Source organism: Eleginops maclovinus, chromosome 8 (assembly GCF_036324505.1).
Source record: "Eleginops maclovinus isolate JMC-PN-2008 ecotype Puerto Natales chromosome 8, JC_Emac_rtc_rv5, whole genome shotgun sequence".
NCBI lineage: Eukaryota > Metazoa > Chordata > Actinopteri > Perciformes > Eleginopidae > Eleginops > Eleginops maclovinus.
Genome location: NC_086356.1, coordinates 14,536,145 through 14,555,819, shown reverse-complemented (window position 1 = coordinate 14,555,819; position 19,675 = coordinate 14,536,145). Strand labels below are relative to the sequence as shown.

At 38.4% G+C, this 19,675-nt stretch overlaps 1 long non-coding RNA gene across 1 annotated transcript; it reads right to left on the bottom strand.

Annotated features, from left to right (window-relative positions):
- Positions 1 to 3,002: 3,002 nt before the first annotated feature.
- LOC134868816 (uncharacterized) lies at positions 3,003 to 17,747 on the bottom strand. The gene is made up of 4 exons (XR_010166318.1): positions 17,591 to 17,747; positions 14,839 to 14,906; positions 5,819 to 5,862; positions 3,003 to 3,838 (listed from the first exon to the last, which is right to left on the bottom strand). It is a non-coding gene; the product is annotated as an uncharacterized LOC134868816 (long non-coding RNA).
- Positions 17,748 to 19,675: the final 1,928 nt, after the last annotated feature.

Genomic DNA, 19,675 nt, shown 5'->3' with positions numbered 1-19,675 from the left:
ATTTTGAGATGTTAGAATGCATCAATGGTGACACATTTGCTGTCACAAGAATCAAACCTGTGACTTTTTCTTTACATGGCTTTCCTTTGTGTCAAGGTCACACATGCTTTTTAGTGTCATAAATTGGTGACGCTTTAATAGGCTTGAACTACCTCTCTGAAGTCTATAATGTCTGTTTCTTACATTAAAGTAATTCATTTTAATATATTTTTCACTTATTTTTCATTTAACTATCTTTATAGTTTGCACAATAATGCAATACCAAGCTACGTTAAACCATTACTAATGCAAAATGAGAATACATGTAACTGGTTGTCTAATTTTCAAACAGTCTGGTGTTTTTCATTTAGAGAAATCCTGGTGGTTTAATAGTCTATTTTGTTTGTCTGCCATGGCAAAAGACTATTATTCATGTTGCTTGTTGAAATAGATATGACAAACAATGCAATCAAGGAGGATACAGAAATGTGATTCATAATAACAACTCACCAAATGACTAAATCAAAAAAGAGAATAGAGAGAGACATTACATCAGTGAGCTGACGTATTGACAATATAAAAAGGAGACAAATGGGTGTGTTGGTAGGTCTGAAAAGGTAATGGAAAAAATAATCCATGGAAGATCTCTCATATTGCATTATTTTATGGTGCTTTTACTGCATCCAACAAAACAGAGGGGAGCTTATGGGGAGGATAAAGCATCTACAAATGATGCTTAATATCAGATGAACAATAAATAAGATCCCCGGCTACATTTGTTTGTTTATTGTTATTTCCTTAACTTCAATACTACCTGCTTTATACAAGTCTACTTCTTTTATCCACATCTGACTTAATGCTATATATAAATTACAGATTTTTTTTGCACTTGCACCTCCATCTGTTTGTGTATGGGATCAGCGCTGCTTGATATATATGCGCCCTCATGTTCCTACATTTTGTGTTTCAGCTTTTCTGATTTGTGTTTATAAAATGTTACCTCAAAAGCATTTTGTGCTTAAGCTTGAAAAGTAATGTGTAAAGAAAATGATCACTGTTACTGTTAATATTGTTATAATTCAAAGAAAGGTTGACATTATAATAAAAGCATTCACACATTCTCCTGGGTGATGAAACTGTGTTTGTGTTTTGGTTGCTGATCTTCCCTCCATAATGACCATAGAGAGATCCCTTCCCAATGCAATTTCAAAATAAGATGGGTTATACTTTAAATAGCAAAACCCATAGGAAATGATATATAACCAAGGTTATAATACTAGGAAAACCTATTGTTGTTTTAGCTGCATGTATTTTTTTTAGGGGGGGGGGGTTTACATCATGGATGGATGTTATACAGCCAATCAGGAAAGCAAAGCAGAGCAAATGGAGCACAGCCATCATCACTTTGGCTCTCACTCCTCCACTGTTGTGGCAGCAGGTTAATACAGAGATTTATTCCTGCCATCTCACTAAGAACGATTTCCCCCACCACACATGTCACTGTGACTCTCTCTCCTCTCCTCTCTTTCTTCACATGCACCAGCTGCTCAGAGATTCACTGGTGAGTCACATAAGGTGTAATGTGATGTGTGAGGAAGTCTTGCTCTTCAGCTGCTGTAAACATACCCAACTACACACAGCAGTGATCCCTGGTGCTCTACTTATTCATACGAGGTCGGTCGCCCGCAGCCAAAAGAACATCTTCAATAAGAGGTCCGAAAATACATAATACAAATATTATTTTATTTATTTCTATCTATTATAATCCTTCAAGTTCAATCCTGCAGATTTACTGTGGAAACCAAATCTGGACTAAGCTGACAGAAAGCACTCCCCCCGTCGATTACTATACAGAAAAACGAATAGTTATGGTGGGATTGGAATTTCCTTCTGATACAGTACATGTCACGTGCCTCCTCGGCAGTGCTGCGATCAATAAATCTAACCTCAGTGCTGTGTCCTTGGGACGGCCACATTTCACTGCCCCTCCCGCCAATTATGTCTCTCCCCCTCCTCTTGGTCTCCAGGCTCATTTTTACTGCCTGGCCCTGAAACACACACACATGCAAACACACGCATACATGTATAGACCACTGCCTTTCCTCTCCATCCTCCTACCAGATACAGATCTTCACAGACTATGTTTACATGCAGACTAATAATCAGTTTTTCTGAATATGATATTCAGATTTACATACAGGTCATGTAAAATAATTCTGAAGTTATATTCTGAATAAGGCCTGTGGCATTTTCAGATACATACTTGTGGGATGTGCCAACATTATTCAAGTTTCAGATGCATTCTTTGAAAATGTTAGGAATACGTGTCTCAATCTGGGTATTTACTGAGGTTTAGAGACTTTTTTTCTGTGTGTGCAGAAACCAACAAGTCATCTTTGATAATGTGTTGGCATGATGCTGTGAAATCTTGCCAGGTTTGGATTGCAACAAGTTTTTGAACATGTTATATTTAGTGTGTGATAACGTGTATTATATTGGGAAATCAAGTCAGCAGTGGACTGGTGAGATGTAATTTGGATGGAAATCACTTGCCCTGGTTTTGCCATTCACTCTTTAATAGACCCTCGCTCAAGTTCCCTCTGCCTCCTGTGAGAACAATAAGTCTTTTCAAAACGGTTGTCAGAACTAACATACCTTGTAGCTACAGCTTTGTACTGCTACATGATGACAGGAATATTACTGGAATAAGTCTACTGCCCTCTGTGACAAAGAATGTGTCGGTAACAAAAACATTGTCATTAAACTCAATGGCAACGCAGAGAACTCAGACCTCAGCCATGACCGTTTCCATATGAGGAAAATATTGCATGTTTAAGCCCGGCAATTGAAATCGGCTCTAAAATCTAAAATAGTTCTTGCCTATACTTCATCCTTCAACCACATTTCATGTCAATCAGGCCTGCAGTTTTTCAATAATCCTCCACATAAAAAGCAAACAGACCAAACCAAAGCATAACCTCTGATTTAAGTGCTGATTCGATAACCTTCAGTTTAATGCATGACAGAACAGTTGGCTTAGTTTTGTTGGGAATTTGCAGCATATTTCTTGATCTGGATGCACTGAAACATACAGCATTGGAACAGATGGTAAATCCGTAGGCAACCCGTGCAGGATAAACGGAAATAAAAAAGGGATTATTTCTATTCGAATACCATTTGCAGTAGTGAAATTAAGGTCTAAAATAACGTGTGAGGATTTTACAAAAATATAATTACAATAACTACAACCATACACTGTACGTTTCTCTAGGCAGACGTTTCTGTTGTAGTAGTCCAGGCAGAACTCGTTTTTTGTTTAAGCAATGATGATGACAAATAATCTATCTCTCTAATATCCTCCTAAAGTGTTTCTACAATTTTCTCTTCATCTTTTCTCAACTTTTGCCATCTCAAGATAATAGCTTCCCTGGGCTCAGGTGATCAGGAGTAGCGCAGGTCTGGTAATACCGCTCATCATCATTTACATTAGTTCTGAAGCATTAGGCAGAATTGGCCCTGGGTATCAGTGAATTTATAGGCCGGTCGTGGCAACATGCCCCAGTACACCGAGTCATATTGTGTTTAGCTTGAAGGCTATTTTCATACCCATTAGTTTCCGTTCACTGTCACAGGAAAGCTGAATTTGCAGCGGTGACAGTCATCATTGATTTTCTACTGAGCAGCCTTTACCTGAACATTACAAATCAGGAAGTTTTGTGTGAACCGATCTCACACACTGGCTTGTTTGGATCTGTTCACACGGGTGTCAGGTGAGTGTGGGTTGACGTGTAGGAACAGTTCCGTGTAGACTCAATGCAGAGGTGCCCCTTTCACTGTAACACTGATCACTCCTGGCAACCTGTAAACAAAAGGGAGAGGATATTGCCTCCGGATAAACTACTTCCCTGTCTGCCTTTTTGTCTTATATACTGCATTGAAGCCTACATTGTATAATTTACTTGTCATATACTTCCATATACTTTTTATATTTCTTTGTGCATCAAATGACTCCTGATGTTCACTGTGTGTTGCTGAGATACCTATGGTACAAAGGAGTGTAATGAGAGTCTGTGTGTGTAAGTATGAACTCAACCTGACCTTTATGGGTTTTCTTTAAAAGTTCTTACATGTTTGAGGATCTATAAACCCCATATCTGTATGTGTCATAATGATTCAAGCAGAATAAACATACAAAGTTCTCCTCTAAACAGGAAAACATTTCTTCCATCATTTTTATATACGGTTTATGTAAATGTATAGGCCTACATGTAAATTCACAAAAACAAATTCTGAACTAAATAACTAAAGCCTGTCATTCGATAGTGATGCGACTTATATGGGGTAAATAAGACCTCTTTATAGTCTTTAGGTAAAACTCCATACTAACTGGGTAGGTTTTGTGCTGGATGAAATGTTCTGAAAACCAATCAAAGATATAGAGCATAAGAAAATCCATTGTATTAATTGCAGATTTACAGCTGGGGTCACGGACACCCCACACAGAAGTGTTGATTCCCAATGTATAAGCAATCCCTCAAAAAATAATAAAAAGTCAGGAAGTATAAAGCTGAAAAAACAATGTTAGGTTCTTTATGTTTATGTTTAAAGCTGGTGGAAGAACGGGTGATCTACAAGACCTCCAAATGAATTGTTAAAGAAATCAGTCAGGGACATCAAAAGTTGGTATCTTCTGTTTTTTTCTACGCTCTTCTGTTTTTATGTTATATGTTCTTTTATATTTGCACTGTGGGACTGTCAGAAACGGTATTTCAATGTTCTGTATGTATAACACATGTGGAAACTTTGACAATAAAGTGGACTTTTGACCTTGACTTTGAATGTTGGTTTAGGTGGGCATAATGTGCCTACATATTGCTTCTGATTGCGGGCAATTCATACCAATCACTTTTTAAAACGATAAACCACTTCTCTAGATTTCATTGTAGGCTTTAATATTGAGGTTTTTTGAGTTTACCCATGACATGTCTGTGGGAGAGATGTTTCTAAATCCATCACTGCACTTCTTTTATAGAAGGCTTGAAATCTCAGCAGTAACGGGCAGCTCTCATCAATAACACTTCCAAACACCCGATAATATAATTACTGCCAAATCCCTATGACAGGTTTGCACTTAACAGCTACTGAATCAGATTCTTCCTCATCAGATATTCGTCTACTTGATCAACATTATGCACTCTTTCTCATTTGGTGTAATGAAACACTCTTCTGCTGTCCGACTGACCGGTCCGAAAGCTCATTAGATTGATGTTTGCTGGCCAAGGTGTCAATCATAGACCACAGTCAGCAAGCTTATTTGATTCATTTACCCTTCAGAAATGTCACTTATTGGTTAGTCATACATTTTAAATGTCAGAATGGTGGCAACAGTTGTGATAGAAGGAATTACAAAGTCAATCTGACTGCGTAGGTGTTGGCTACAGCTCTAAATTATTATTGGTCTCACAGTGTGTGTTTCCGTCCAGCTGTGCCACAGTCTTTGGGATTTGTACAAATTTGACTTTGAGTATGAGCTTAACCTCCATTTTATCATCAAACACAAATGTAGGCTATTTTTTGTACAAATAGCCACAGTTCAGTTGTGATGAAGATGATCTACCTCATTTCCAGTACAACCCCGACAGACACACACACAAACACACATGACACACATCCCTGTGACATACTGATAAGGTTTTCCCATCAGCCAGCTGCAGCCACAGCACTCTCACTGCTTTGGGATGCACATTTCCATCCTTGAGGACATCTTAACTGTAAATAATCTCTGGCATCTTGCAGAACAGATACACTGATATTTTAGTCTCAATTCACAACGACTGACCTTGATCGGCGATTATCTGTGGTCCTAATGCAGCTTTACAATCTCTGTCACACAAAGAGGAGAAACAGAATGAAAACAACAGGAAAACTTGCTTCAACTCACACAAATGTATGTTGTTGAAATTCCTTCTCTCCCCATCTTGAGTTTATTTATTATTTGCTAACCCTTGTTGTTGTGTAAATGCATCAAAAGATTCCCTTGAATTTAAACTCTGATAAACAAGCTTTCTGTTTTACCATGTTGTCGATTCTTACACAAGACAGCCAGGAACCAGGCAAGAATACATCGAGGAATAACGCTTTGAACCTGAACAACAATGCCCATTATAAAATAATGACAAGCAGAGTGCCAGAACTTCAAAGTTGACTCGCTGTATTTCCTGTTGCAATGTCAATGAGGTCCCCCGGCCACCGGGCGTATAGTCTACCGCATTTACAAGTTTGAATAAATTTGTGACGAAAGTGTTGTGTAGCTTATGGAAAACTGGAATGAGCTTTTCTCTGCCTTTGGGGACATTTTGGTTACTCTCATTCACTATAATTGGAAAGAATTATATGGGGACAAAAAGTCTGCATGTCACCTTTTGATGAAGTTATGGATCCAAGGCTTTATTTTTTTACCAGCGACCCTCATCACTATTTGAAGTACAACAGTTAAAATCAGTTCAAAAGTAATACAGAAATCCACAATTCAAAAATAATGTGCAGTTTGTTCGTTAAGCATGCAAGCGTTTGCTGATTAGCGCTAAACATAATGTACTACAGAGAATTATGGGAAGGATAAAAGAGAATAAGTCTTTCTTATCTTGATGATAATCTCACAACCCCCAGCTGGTGGGGGTACTGACCCAAGATTGGGGCCCTTTGACATATAGTATACAGGGTTTTGTCTAAACTGGCTAACAGGGGTGCTCTGCCCTCTTACCTTCGGCGTGCGCCCTCATTCCAAAATGCCGAGATAACTTCCAAAAATATGAAAATCGTGTCAAATAGACGGTCAGACAGCTTTGTTTTTACAATTCTAGGAATATGTGAGGATCGATGGCAGGTAGCAGGCAGCAGGCTTACACTGAATTTGTGATTTCTGAATTAGATCGTTTCTTTTACTGTTCCTTTTTTCTGTAGAGGAAGTAAAGAAACCCTAACTTTATTTGTTGTTTGAGATGCAATATATTAAGACATGAAGAATTATTTTCCGCCTGGCTCGAATGCATTATTTTCCCCTGAAAGTGGGCGGGGACGTAATTTGGGATGGAAGTGACATTAGCCCTCACACTATAATTTTCCAGAAACAAACATGGTATATGCTCAACTGTAGTATGACTTCCCTCATATGGGGCCAATCTTATCAATGCAAATGTAAATGTAATCTTAAGTATTTCATCAAACTGGAATATTAATTTGAATTATTTTAGTCATTTAAAAATTATTTCACAGAAAAAAATAGTCCACTTGCTGTGTTGAGATCGAACTGTGTATAAAGCAACTTTAAAATAACATAACTGATCAATCACAATGGATTATTCCACAAAGACGTGTAATAACATGTGTATATTTGGCTAAAATAACAATTAGTAGTTGAACTAGAGCTAGGGCCCACCTCTCATCAACTAATAGTTTGATGCAACAACTGGAGCATAATGACAAAGGGCAATATTATTACACTCAGAGGAGAGTGCAAAGCGACCTGGATCTACTGTACATTGTCACAGTTACACCCCATGGGACTGCATACAATTACTGCCAATAGTTCTTCATCCGCTCATGCGATGCTTTACACTCCAACTGTTCTTGTACAAATGACTGTGGCCACAAAGTAATAATTGCTAACTCGGATGTGAGGTGATGCATTGTGGTCCTGAGGAGATGTGAGCAACACCATTAACAGAGAGGCCCACAGCGTGACACATGCTTAACCAACTGGCTGCTTACTTGATGTGCATAAACAACATTCAGAAGCCCTTTTCACACTCCACACATGGCTCTCCATGGATACTTGTGTTGTGCAGTACATGCTGTTTCTACCTCTACTGGATGAGCACCCTTAACAAGTGCCAGTGTTACCTATGCATGTATATATGTATATATATATGCATTTACTTTATGTCATTAAAGCATTACATATCAAACTCCTCTCATATCGTATATATTGTTCAGACCACTTGAAGCCCTCGAACATTTTAATTATGCATCAAACAGTAACTCTCAGGTCAATGCGGAGAGACGGTGGCGGTAAATTCATCATCAATATGGATACGTCTAGTCATTGGAGTCTTTGCCTCTTCGCTCCCTCGCTCTCACCTCCGCCACATGGTCATCTCGCTCACATTCACTGTACACACACCCATGCACACACACATAATACTGGTAGGGAGAGATTGCATAACACTGACGCTCACATTTGCTGCTTTATCATTTATTAATGCATCTTTCAGTGGCATAATTTGCTGTGCTCTTTGGACAGTAATAATTCAGGTGATCTGCTGAGAGGGACCAGGAAATGGACCTAACTGAATTTCTGAGCTAGTACAGTACGGTGTTTTTATCTTACCTTCACTACGCAGCAAATGAGGTTTAACAACCCAAAGGCACAGGCATTATGAAATAAGCGAATGAAAACAAACCAAAACAGTAAACACAATTTGTCTTTATCTATTTTCTAAGGATTTATTTTTCTGTTTATTCTGTTGTTTGTTAATTCATCTTCAACTTTAATTTTGTCTTTGTAGACCAGGACTCCCTTGTAATAGAGATTCAGAATTTTGCTGGGAACATTCTTTGTCAAATAAAGGTTAAATAAAATAAAATAAATCTATAAAGTTCACCTGTTTCTCTCACAAACAGTAAACAGGACATCGCCACAGAGTAACCCTTACTGTACATTCACAACCTTTCCTTAGATCTGCACAAGTTGTACAAATGACTTTGACCTGCACTCTCATCTGCACACATACATGTGAATATATTTAATAACCCAAACACAAACATGTATACATAGGTTCATTCAAATTATCAACGTGTTACCTTGTTGTGATATCTCGTTTTAACAGTTACTTATATAATGTTATTTTTCATTTTATTATCCTCTTGTGAATCTGTACCTGCTTTCATTCTGACTGTTGCTGCTTTAAACTCGTGAATTTCTCAACAGTGATACAGAAAAGGTCCATCTTAGACATGTGGGTCTGTCGGTCAACCTGAGGACCATTAACTGAGGAAATACATGAATTGGTTTTAGTACCTGCACATTTCTTTGAGCTAATTTAGTTACAGGTGAGCCAGGCTCAAGGACAGAGCGTGGTGATGAAATTCCTAACATGATAGAAAGAGACAGAGGAGAAAGAGAGGAGAGGGAGAAATAAAAAGAAGCACATTCCATGGAACGAGTGAAAATGTATTATTCTCCATGTTACAAGTTATTTGATAAAACAAGTTAAGATAAATAATAGGAATGCAAGAATTAAGCTTCACACAAACTGAAAAGGTGCAACTTGAATTAGACTGAGGCAATGGTACAGAGTGTTGCACTAAATCCGCCACCAGGAGAGAAATGCATGAATGACTTTCACCAGGTCAGCAAAAAAACCTCCATTCATCTGTTCGTCAGAATTTAATTTGGCATCAAAAGTTGACTTATGGTAGGGATGGACTGAGGGCATACGCTCTCTTCGTGGTACTACGGATGACTGATGTCGGAAGTACGAGAGTTTATGGTCCACAGCATCCAGCCTGGGGGGGTTTCTCTCAGTGTGGCCGTTCTCTTGATTCATTATACACAAAAAGAAAGATACCATTTTCATAAAACAAATTTTATATTTCTTGACATTCTTGTGTATAGTCATGCATGAGTTTGACCGGGACTTACGTTATGGTCACTTTACTGCTGTGCAGAACAAAGTACGTTTTGCACTTCTGATATTACAAAAAAAGGTATTAGCAGTATTGGAGGTGCTGTTAAATGTACACAAAACAAAAAGTAGGTCCAGGTGAAGTAAAAGGGAATCTGTTTTGCAGCATTGTTTTTTTGTGTGTTTGTAAATTTAACTTGATGGACTTTCCTCTTGTCATTCAGTTCATTTTCTATCTTTATCATTTTGTGGTTTATTTTCAGCCTGTTATTTCAGCCCACTTTTTCTCTAAAAGAAATAAAGCAGCTAAATGTGGTTGACAACAACAGAATAGTACTTTGAATCATAAGAATACAAACTTGCTGAAGGGACAGTGGACATGAAAAATACACAGGAGAGATAAAACGATGATACTCCTTATGAGAGACATTTTCGCGATGTATTTGAATATATTCTGAGACAAAATAATTCTCTAATTTGCTTTTTTATTATAGGGATGTTTGAATATAGTTCAATCAAAAGGCTCTGATGGATTCAGGTCTTGGTTTGCCTCGTTTTCCTTTTTTTTTTGGTAGTTGCATCATTCACCTGGCATGTCAAACGTCTGAATACCATATTATTTTACGTAAGGAAAAGATAACCTGTGTTGGGTGCTTCAAATATTATGCCGACAGTGTTCAGCGTGACTGAACAGTCCTCAGAAACTTCTAAACAGAGTGTTTAAGTGCTGAGACAAGCCAGAAGAGCATCTCCAGCCTGACAACTTAAGTGGTGCTGTGTTCTGACCTGCTCATGTCTCGGCTGAATTTGTGCAGTGCCATTACAGACGGAAAAGTCTATTTAAACGCAATCTCAGTGGCTGTCGCTTCCTGTGCAATCACACTGCAACAGCTTCTGCCGTCCACCTGTGGATACATCCCCAGTTACTGCTGGTTTCTGCATGCTTTGTTAGCAGGGAGATTGAGCCTGATGCCCAAATTAACTCTGTATTTACATATGTTCTAATTAAGACACACCAGCCACAAGGTTTCCAGCTAATATGCAACTGAAAGCAAAATCAGGGAAGGAACACAAGACATGATTGAACGTACCTATGTTACAGTTCCTATAGCTATAGGCAGAATACATGTAAGGCTTTTTAAAGTTCTTTTAATGCCACTTGAAATTATATTTGGAACCAATTTTACACGCACATTTTTCATTACCCAGATCTGTCAATCAAGTGACTTTAGGATGTATCTGTTATAGAATGTGTGTGATTGTCTCTGAATAAGTGGCCATTATAAAGATGATTATGATAGGAAATGAAATACATATATTGACCAATCACAAGAGAGAATCAAAAACAGACTGAAAAGCTACTCTCAAGTATTCAAACAACAGTGATTTAATGTTGGAATTACAGGGATAAGAGGCATTATAAACACTGAGTCACCTGACGGAAACACTGTCAGTTCCCTAATGCTCGGTCTGGATACAATAAAAAAACTAAACGGGTCCAATTATGCCTTCGTCATGACACTTTCTTGTTTTAAAAGTACTTATTTTATCTAACGTCAAAATGAATGTCCTTTGAGATGGAGACGGTCGTTTGCTGTGCAAAGTGCAACGCAGCAGAAAATGTAACTGGATGCTGGACTAGCATTACAGGTCCTCTCAGTATCACCTGTAGTCCTATGTTTCATGATGAAGCAGCATATTCTTTGACAAATCGGAGTCGCAAAAATTGAGAAGAAAGCTTGAAATAAATAACATATAGGAGCTCTTACAAAAGAATCCACCACAAAAAAGGGTGGCTGACTCAACTCAACGTATCTTTATTATCTCTCAATGCATCTTGATGGCACAACAAGTATTCATGTAAAGCAACATGCACTATCTGCTGCATCCTTTCAGTTTTGATGTTAAGATTTTTTGAATAGAGTCAGAGAACCTCAGAGAGTTTGGTAAATGCCATTCTCTCCGGCAGTCGCTCCCCACAGGGATGTGTCACTCCTCTCTATTCCGCAGATGTTAGCACAATGGCAGGCGATTGCTGGGATTCGTAAATGAGTTGGTGTTGGTTTGAGTCACAAAAAATGAGTCAATAAATGGATCGGTGTTCAGTGACGTTTTAAAGTACAGTGGTGATCCCTCGCCAAGACACGCTTATTGACTGAACACAAAAATCCGTCCCAGCTCCTCAGACTATTGTTACAGTATATCAAACACTGTGTTTTTCTGAAAGGTCATGTAATGGTTTGTAAATTATTTGTACGGACCCAACATAGAATCAATCCTGACCCTAAAACGGATTTGTTAGTATGCAGATTCAGAAGAATCAATTGTGTTAAGAGATTTTTAGGTAGCTAGTTAAAACAGCAAGCTAAATAGCAACAGAGCAAATGCATATCATCCCCTCTTTAAATGAATTTAACATCCTTTCCTATCTGGTTGGGGATTACGGTTGCAGAAAATGAGGAACCATTTATGATTTTTGCAATTTCCTTGCTTTCATAACCAGCCCTTTTAATGTATTCAATTCTCTTACTATCGTGATTGTGTTATGTCGTGTTTGTGTTGTGTTGTGTTTTATGCAGCAGAAAGACTTTCCTCTTGCAGGAGATAGAAGACCTGAACTGAACTGAGGCTTTCACACTTGTTATAAGCACCACTTGCTACGACAGAGAATCAACAAAGAGGAGAAGACAGTGATTGTCATTGATTGAAGTGGCGCGGTTTGAAATGGGCACTATCCACACAGAGGTCAGTCTTCTATAAAGTCACGCCAGAGGAAAAATAGACACAGCTTTATCTGGATTTCTTTCTTACAAAACAAAAAACTAACTGAGGGCTTTGTAAATGCTGGCTTCAGGTGAGGCAGAAATTGAATGAGAGAAAATAATATACGATGAATAATAGAATACTCTCTGTCTACTTTAATTTAACATCGATGAATAACTCACTTGTCTAATAATAAGAATTGATTTTCCCTATGAGGTCATTGTGCTCACGTCATCTGAGGTTTGGCCAGTACTATGTCAAATAACCAAACAGTTTCCTTTTTGGTCAATAAAACCTCTGGGATTCTACATCAGAGCCAGAAGCAAACAACTGATCCAGAAATAGCTTTTCCTCCAACGTCAGGATGACAAACAGAAACTTTCTAGTGAAGCATCTGAGCACAGAATACACACAAACACACACAATGCGAAAGAGAGAGAAGAAGACAGAGAGCCAGCTCACCTGGCCTCTTTGTTATGTAAATCAATTGAATCAATATGACAAATGAACTGTAAAGGGGAAAAAATCAATGCTTTGTCATCCCCACCGACATTCACCCTCAACCATCGGTCTTATCACCACTCCCAGACACGGGCGAACACCTGATTAATGGCTGCCACGCGTCAGCTACGTAAATCGCCATGGCGCGCTCGGTTGCATACGAATGGAGAGGGTGTGAGTTAGAGGATGACAACACACGGAAACGAGGGCTCTGGGCTTCCACTTCTGAATCTAAAGGAGCTCTGAAGCACCGACACATGATTAAGCTGCCTTTCTACTTTACAGAATATCAACTGAAAAATATTTACATTTAAATGGTTGATTCATAATTAAAAAATGTACAGAATCATGTAAATCTTAACATGAATTAGAACATGTACATTTGGTTTGGCTAAACTAAGCCCTTCCCAACCAGACTAAAAGGGTTACATGCATGCTAGCAGCTCTGTGATGCTGTACTAAGGTACTGCAGTGCTTTGGGCTAAATGCTCATTTGAGCTTGCTAACAGGCTCACAATGAGGTGTTAACAAGCTTATTTTCAGCTGATATTTTGTTAGTTAATCATCATTTTTTTTAATGTGTAAACTAGCAGTAAAAACAATTTTGATTTAGTTTTGTTTCGTCATCAAAGTATTAAAAAGTTCAAATCTGACCTTATGATAGCGCAAGATACAAGGTCTGTAACAGCTGGGAAATATTTTACAGATGGTGGCGCTAGAGGAAAAGTCCCAAAGTCACCAAAGTAATAAGGAACACACTGTTTTGCCATGACTAAATATCAAGGTAATCCATCTAAAATGTGTAGAGATATTGCATGATGCCAACAACCTGTCACAGCACTGTTGAGATTAGATATAGGACATATTCAATTATGATCATATCATGCTGCAGCTTAATGTAATACTTAATGCACCTATGGGTTCAAAGTTGTGCAACCTTGCTGATGTGGCTTGACTGTCTGAACATCAGCCACATGGTCAGTCAGCATGCCCACTATTATTTTCCGGTTGGTTACTTTTGCACCAAATCTGTACATCTGTCCGTTCATTCAGTGCCATAACACTTCCTCCTGATGACACGGGAAAACATTTGATCACCGCAAAGCGTCTGTCAGAGCAGCGGGGTCAGGTCCTGCCACATGAGGGCTGTGTCAGGTCACGCAGATGGCTTTTTGTGATTTTTTTGACATGCGATTCTTTTTTTACCCTTAAAAGGCTTTCCTCTAGTTTTGCTGTTTTGCTCAAATAGAAACTCTTGACGCCACAATTTGCTTGAAGTTTTGTTCTTGCTTGAAAATGGTCTATTTCATTCGGTCAGTCAGCAAGCTCATGAATTCATAACATTCTGCTTAGGTAAACATGACTTTAGCATCTTTATAGGCTATCTGAGGAATTGTGGCACGAATCTGCAACAATCTCACAGTATAAGTGCCTACAGATATCTTCTACTGTGATGGTAGAAAGAGAAAGAATTCACAAAGTCTCTACTGGTCCAACCTCAATGCCAGATTAAATCAGGATTGCATAAGACATGTGTCATGTAAGGAGCTGGGTAAAAGGCACAATGTGAATTACAGATGCCACAGATGGTAAAAAGAAACATTTGACCTCGGAGATGGAGAGAGAGTTCCAGATGTGATGACACGCAACAGCATAAAAAGGAGTTATTGTAGGCTGATAACTAGTTAGAAAGAAAGTGTATACATTGCAATTTACGTTTCTGATTAAAAAATTATGCTAAAATGAGGGATTTGTATTTGCATTTTGATTATAAAACCATTATTTGGGGAATTTTAGTTGGAAAATAAAACTGTACCTTGAATAGAAGCTCATAGTCGATCTAACGTGTGAAATTGAACTCTGCAGAGCCTGCATTAAAGACACAATGTGTGAGTAAATCATGGAGCACCTGCACACCCATTGAAGTCTTCCTCTCTGCAGCAGTGTTGTTCTGTGGTTCGGCCTGGACAAACCTCCCTGAGGGGAAAAAAAGAGAATTTAGTATTCACATCCAAAAAAAGCCATAATAAAATAGAACAAGGGCTAGTTTTTAGTCTTTTCATTAGAATAGTAATACCACTACAGGAGGACCTAGCAGCAGTAGCAGTGCCATAATAGAATTACCTCAGATCTCTTTCATATTTTATATGGTGGAAAAATAAAAGCTTATGTCGTGTAACAGAAGGTTCAGGATTCCACAGCTTAGCGGGATGCAGAGGTCATTCACTCTCATTCCATTACATTACAATTACTTGTTTTCATGCCTGAGTTCCACACACTGTTGCTTCCCCTATAAGAGTATGCCTGACTCTGCTCTGTACCGACCACTGCAGCTCTGCAATCTGCTCACACACTTGACTGAAAGATAAGCAGAAGAGAAAACTAAATGGAGAATCATAATATCATCATTAATATGCTTATGAAAACTACAAACAAAAAAATCAATTCATAAGGGATTTGCTTTAATCTGGTTGGGTTTAACGATGGCGGGATTATTGACTGTTACGCAGGAGGCATTAGGTGTCACATGTCCGTGGAGTCTAGGATAGGGCTCTATATCAGAGGGAAACCTCTCACATCCTTTTGCCCTCCAACTGACCAGATTACAGTTTACTTAAGTGATGACTAACTGATACTAAATGATCAGGATTTTAGTCCAGACAGGCACACCGTGAAACTAAATGTATAACCACAATGTGTTCTTTAGAACCAACAGCAGCCCTGCCCAGACTGTGCATCGATAAGAAGGTACAACATGCGGACACATTTTTCTAAAGGAACATCACTGTGCTAACATAATGACAGTGCTGTCTGTATGGAAATAAATCGAGAGGTTCCGCATACTCCTGTGGAACAAAAGGTCCAAAAAAAGGTCTGGAGAGTATTATAAGCAAATGTGCCATTTTATGTGGGAGACTTGCTTCAGATTCAGGTTTCAACTACACTTTATTTGCCACAAGACTGAAAGATTTTACTTTTGTTTTTGTAAAATCAATGTGACCTTTCATCGGCATATTGCATTAAAATTGGAAGCCCTCCCATGTGGAATTTGTCAGACTGTAATCAGTTCAGTCATGCTCAAAAACAATGCAGACTTATTTCCCTCAGATCAAACATAATCCAACATGAATATTGCACTGAAGTTCATGGCTGTAAACAGTTCTCCGAAAGAAGAGATTTATCCACTAAAGACCTTAATAGCTGTCTGCTCTTTTTATTCGTTCACAGAATGCATCACACAACGCAATACTCTGTGGTGCACTTACACTATGTGATGTATTATCTTCTTTCATGACATTCAAATTCAATACCTGTCAGATATTGGTATAATATAAACAACAGATGTTAGCAGCAGGCAGTAGTAACGTTTTGACTTACTCAGGTTGTAATCCATGTCTCACAAGTTGTGTAAAGAACTATAGCCAAGTATATTCACCCAACTATTAAAGTACTTAGAGACACATTTGAGGTTATTGTGCTATAGCATTTCTATTTTGTGCAACATGAAACTTGGGCAAAAGTACATTTCAGAGGGGATGTATCATAATTTATGAGACATCCCTCAGCAGCAAGCTGTGTTTTTAACTTCCAAGAGTAATTTCTATGGTTGGATAGCTATTTTACTGTGGGACTAGTCTGTTACTTGCACAGTTGTTACAGCAATAGCATCATATAATTTAAATTTAGAGGGAAATTATTATTATTATTCCACAACATGTCCCAAGTAATTAATTGTATGCTAACGGCCATTAGTGGAGCTGAAATGATTAGTGGCTTGAGAGAGAACATTAATTGTCAAGACTTAATATGTTAATAATCAGTTCAATGTGTGTGTCATTTATAAAGCTGATGAAAAAAACGTTTAACTTTAACATACATGTTGAAGTAACTAAGGAATTGCAATAGTAGTGCACTTAAAGTAAGTCATAATCCTAGGTATGCATTTCCCTTTCGAACTTGTGTTTCTTGATGTAAAACATTCATCTGTATAGTAACTACACCTACTTAATGTGTCAGTCAGATAAAAGCATCAGTAATAAGTAAATAAGTAGCATAAAAGAGAAAAACACAACACTAGTTATTTTACTAAGTTTGATACAGTACCACCACATGCTGCATTTAATATATACATTTAAGGTTTTAATGACAGTCAATAATTAGCATGCACACCACCTAGAAACAAATAGGCCTACAATAATTCATTCAAAATTAGGGTGACCAGATTTGAGGTGGCGAAAAAGAGGACACTTGCGATTGTTGGGGGGTGGGGGGAAGCGCCAGTCAATTTAAGTACACGCTTAATGGTCCCAACAGTGAAAACCGGGCGTTTTCATGAATTTATAAAACCCCCCCGGACGCTAAAAAGAGGACATGTCCGGGCAAAAGAGGACGTTTGGTCACCCTATTCAAAATGTATTCAATTGAAGCGTTACGCTTACCTGCAAACCATGCTGGGCTACACTAGCATACTGCTGTTCAGCACCATACACTACTATGTTTTGCACGTATAGCATCTGCATTAGCAAGATCACATGTTAACAGTTCTTGTGACTCCGGGAAGAACCTAGGTAACTGTGTGCTCCACATGCGGTCCTCATTGTTTGTTGTTTTTTTTAACGCTAGCTGCATGCATTGTCCTTCCAGCACTTACGCTAGTTTACCTTTTCAGCCAGGTGAGTGCTGGCTTGAAAAATGTAGACGAAGTCGTGCTGCTGTCTGTCTTCCGCTCGGACTTCCTTCCGGTTGTTTTGAGAGGTTCAGGATGATTGCTACATGAAGGTTATTATTGAAAATCCGTTTGGCTGTGTTCAGTCGTGCTTGAAGACCATGAGGCTGCAGATCTCCTGCTGGGTGTTTTCTTGCCCTGCTGATGATCTTCCTGCTGAAAGTTCCAGCTATTATTTTTGTAAAAAGACAGTTGGTGTTAGTTTTCCTTGAGCAAGTTGATGACTACTTGTTGTAGGTTTGGAAAGTGTTGGCGAAACATAACAAGTATTTTTTAAAGTTTTGTTTGTGATATGAATGGGTCTTGTAGCATATTTACCATGACATTGTTCCAGTCATTTGAGGGTGTTCCTGATGGTTCAAATTCAACAGCTAGGTTAATATTGCATTATGACTGCAGAAAACTGAGGTTTTTCTAGCCCCTCCAACAATGTGATGGGCAAATACTGTCACCACATGTTCTCCTTGCATCATCTATCCAAATGAAAGAAACTGAACAATCTTTAGTTTGACGAGATGGATTCAAGAGTTTAGTATGATCATAATGAACACAATTAAGAAGCACCAATGTTTCTTTGAATAGGGGGCACTGAAAACAAGTCGTGATCAAAACTCTGTGTTTGAGAATAATAGTCTATCTTTAATTTGTCGTTGCTCTTTTAACGTATAAAACATTAGAACTAAAAGTAGACACTTAAAATGTCCTATAGCCCAGGGTAACGTATGAGTGGTTTGATTAAAAACCCCAAATATTCTGTAAACTCTGATGTTAGTCTGGAAAATACGGATTTATCTAATCAAGCAACTCTTACAAATGTGTTTTATTCTCTACTGATGAACCTTAACCCAGGCAAACATCTAACCAACCTTTAGCTTCAATAAACTTTGTTCTCCTTTCTAAATGTTCTCAGTGTCATTATTTTTATTTGCAATACACCCTTCCAGTGACTTTAAATCATATTCCATCACCCAATATTACAGAGGAAAAGCATTACATATATTTTGTACATCCTTCCAAAAGGCCGGCATCAGAAATGCTAGAAAAGATGCTGACTCATGATAGTCTGAATTGCTTGAAATGCATATACATATAAAAACCTGTAGATTGGTTCAGAGTAGGCTACGACTGAATAAAAAAAATGAACATTTGTCAACAAAATCTGTTGTGTAAGAGGCCTCGACCTTAAGTGGATCAGTCAACAGGGTCAGGTTTCCCTTTGCTCCTTCACTTGTTCATATCGTGGGCTGGCATTTCTGGGAAAGTATTAATCCTCACTCTGTCAGGCAGATTAACGCTGGAGAGTGGGGGGTGGGGGGTCTGGTAACGGGATATTGTGTGTCGCTCTTGATGTAGTTGTGAGATAATCTGTTGATAGAGACCCCTTAAGAGGACCCCTGCTGCACGTGTGTGTGGGATCACAGCTGCGAGTCGGTAGAAGAACGGGATTCAGATGAGAGACTGGAGATATGGAGCTCCTTGTGGGCTGATGTATGTGTGTCATGTGTTTGATCGAATCTTTTAGTGACAAATGAATCTTTTGTCAAAAGACCTGCAGAGGAAGATCACATCTGTGTCTGGAAATGAAGATAAATGATTATTGAGGGCACAAAATGAACTTTTTCCAATAAATGTAATCACATCCCCCATTTACTGTATGATCTAATATCCTTCTCCCCGCAGTAATTCAGAAGCTTAAACAACTATTATCTCTAGATTGTGAAGCTCAAACAGGATCGAGGCAAACCTGCGTTGCTCTGTGCCTTTCTAATCATTTTAGTCCCCTAATGTGTGCATGCTGATTCTTTACATTGGGCAGATGTTGGGTGAATTATTACCTGGTTGTTTTTTTGTCTTGTGTAGGAATGCAAAGGACAAGATAAAGGAATGATATCATTAAAAAATATATATATTTTTCGATTCACATAAATCTTTGTCTCAAGATTATCCAACAACTATATGGATTTATACATTATTTGGTCTCTATGAAGGTATTTTCTGAATGTACAAAGTTGATGTTTGT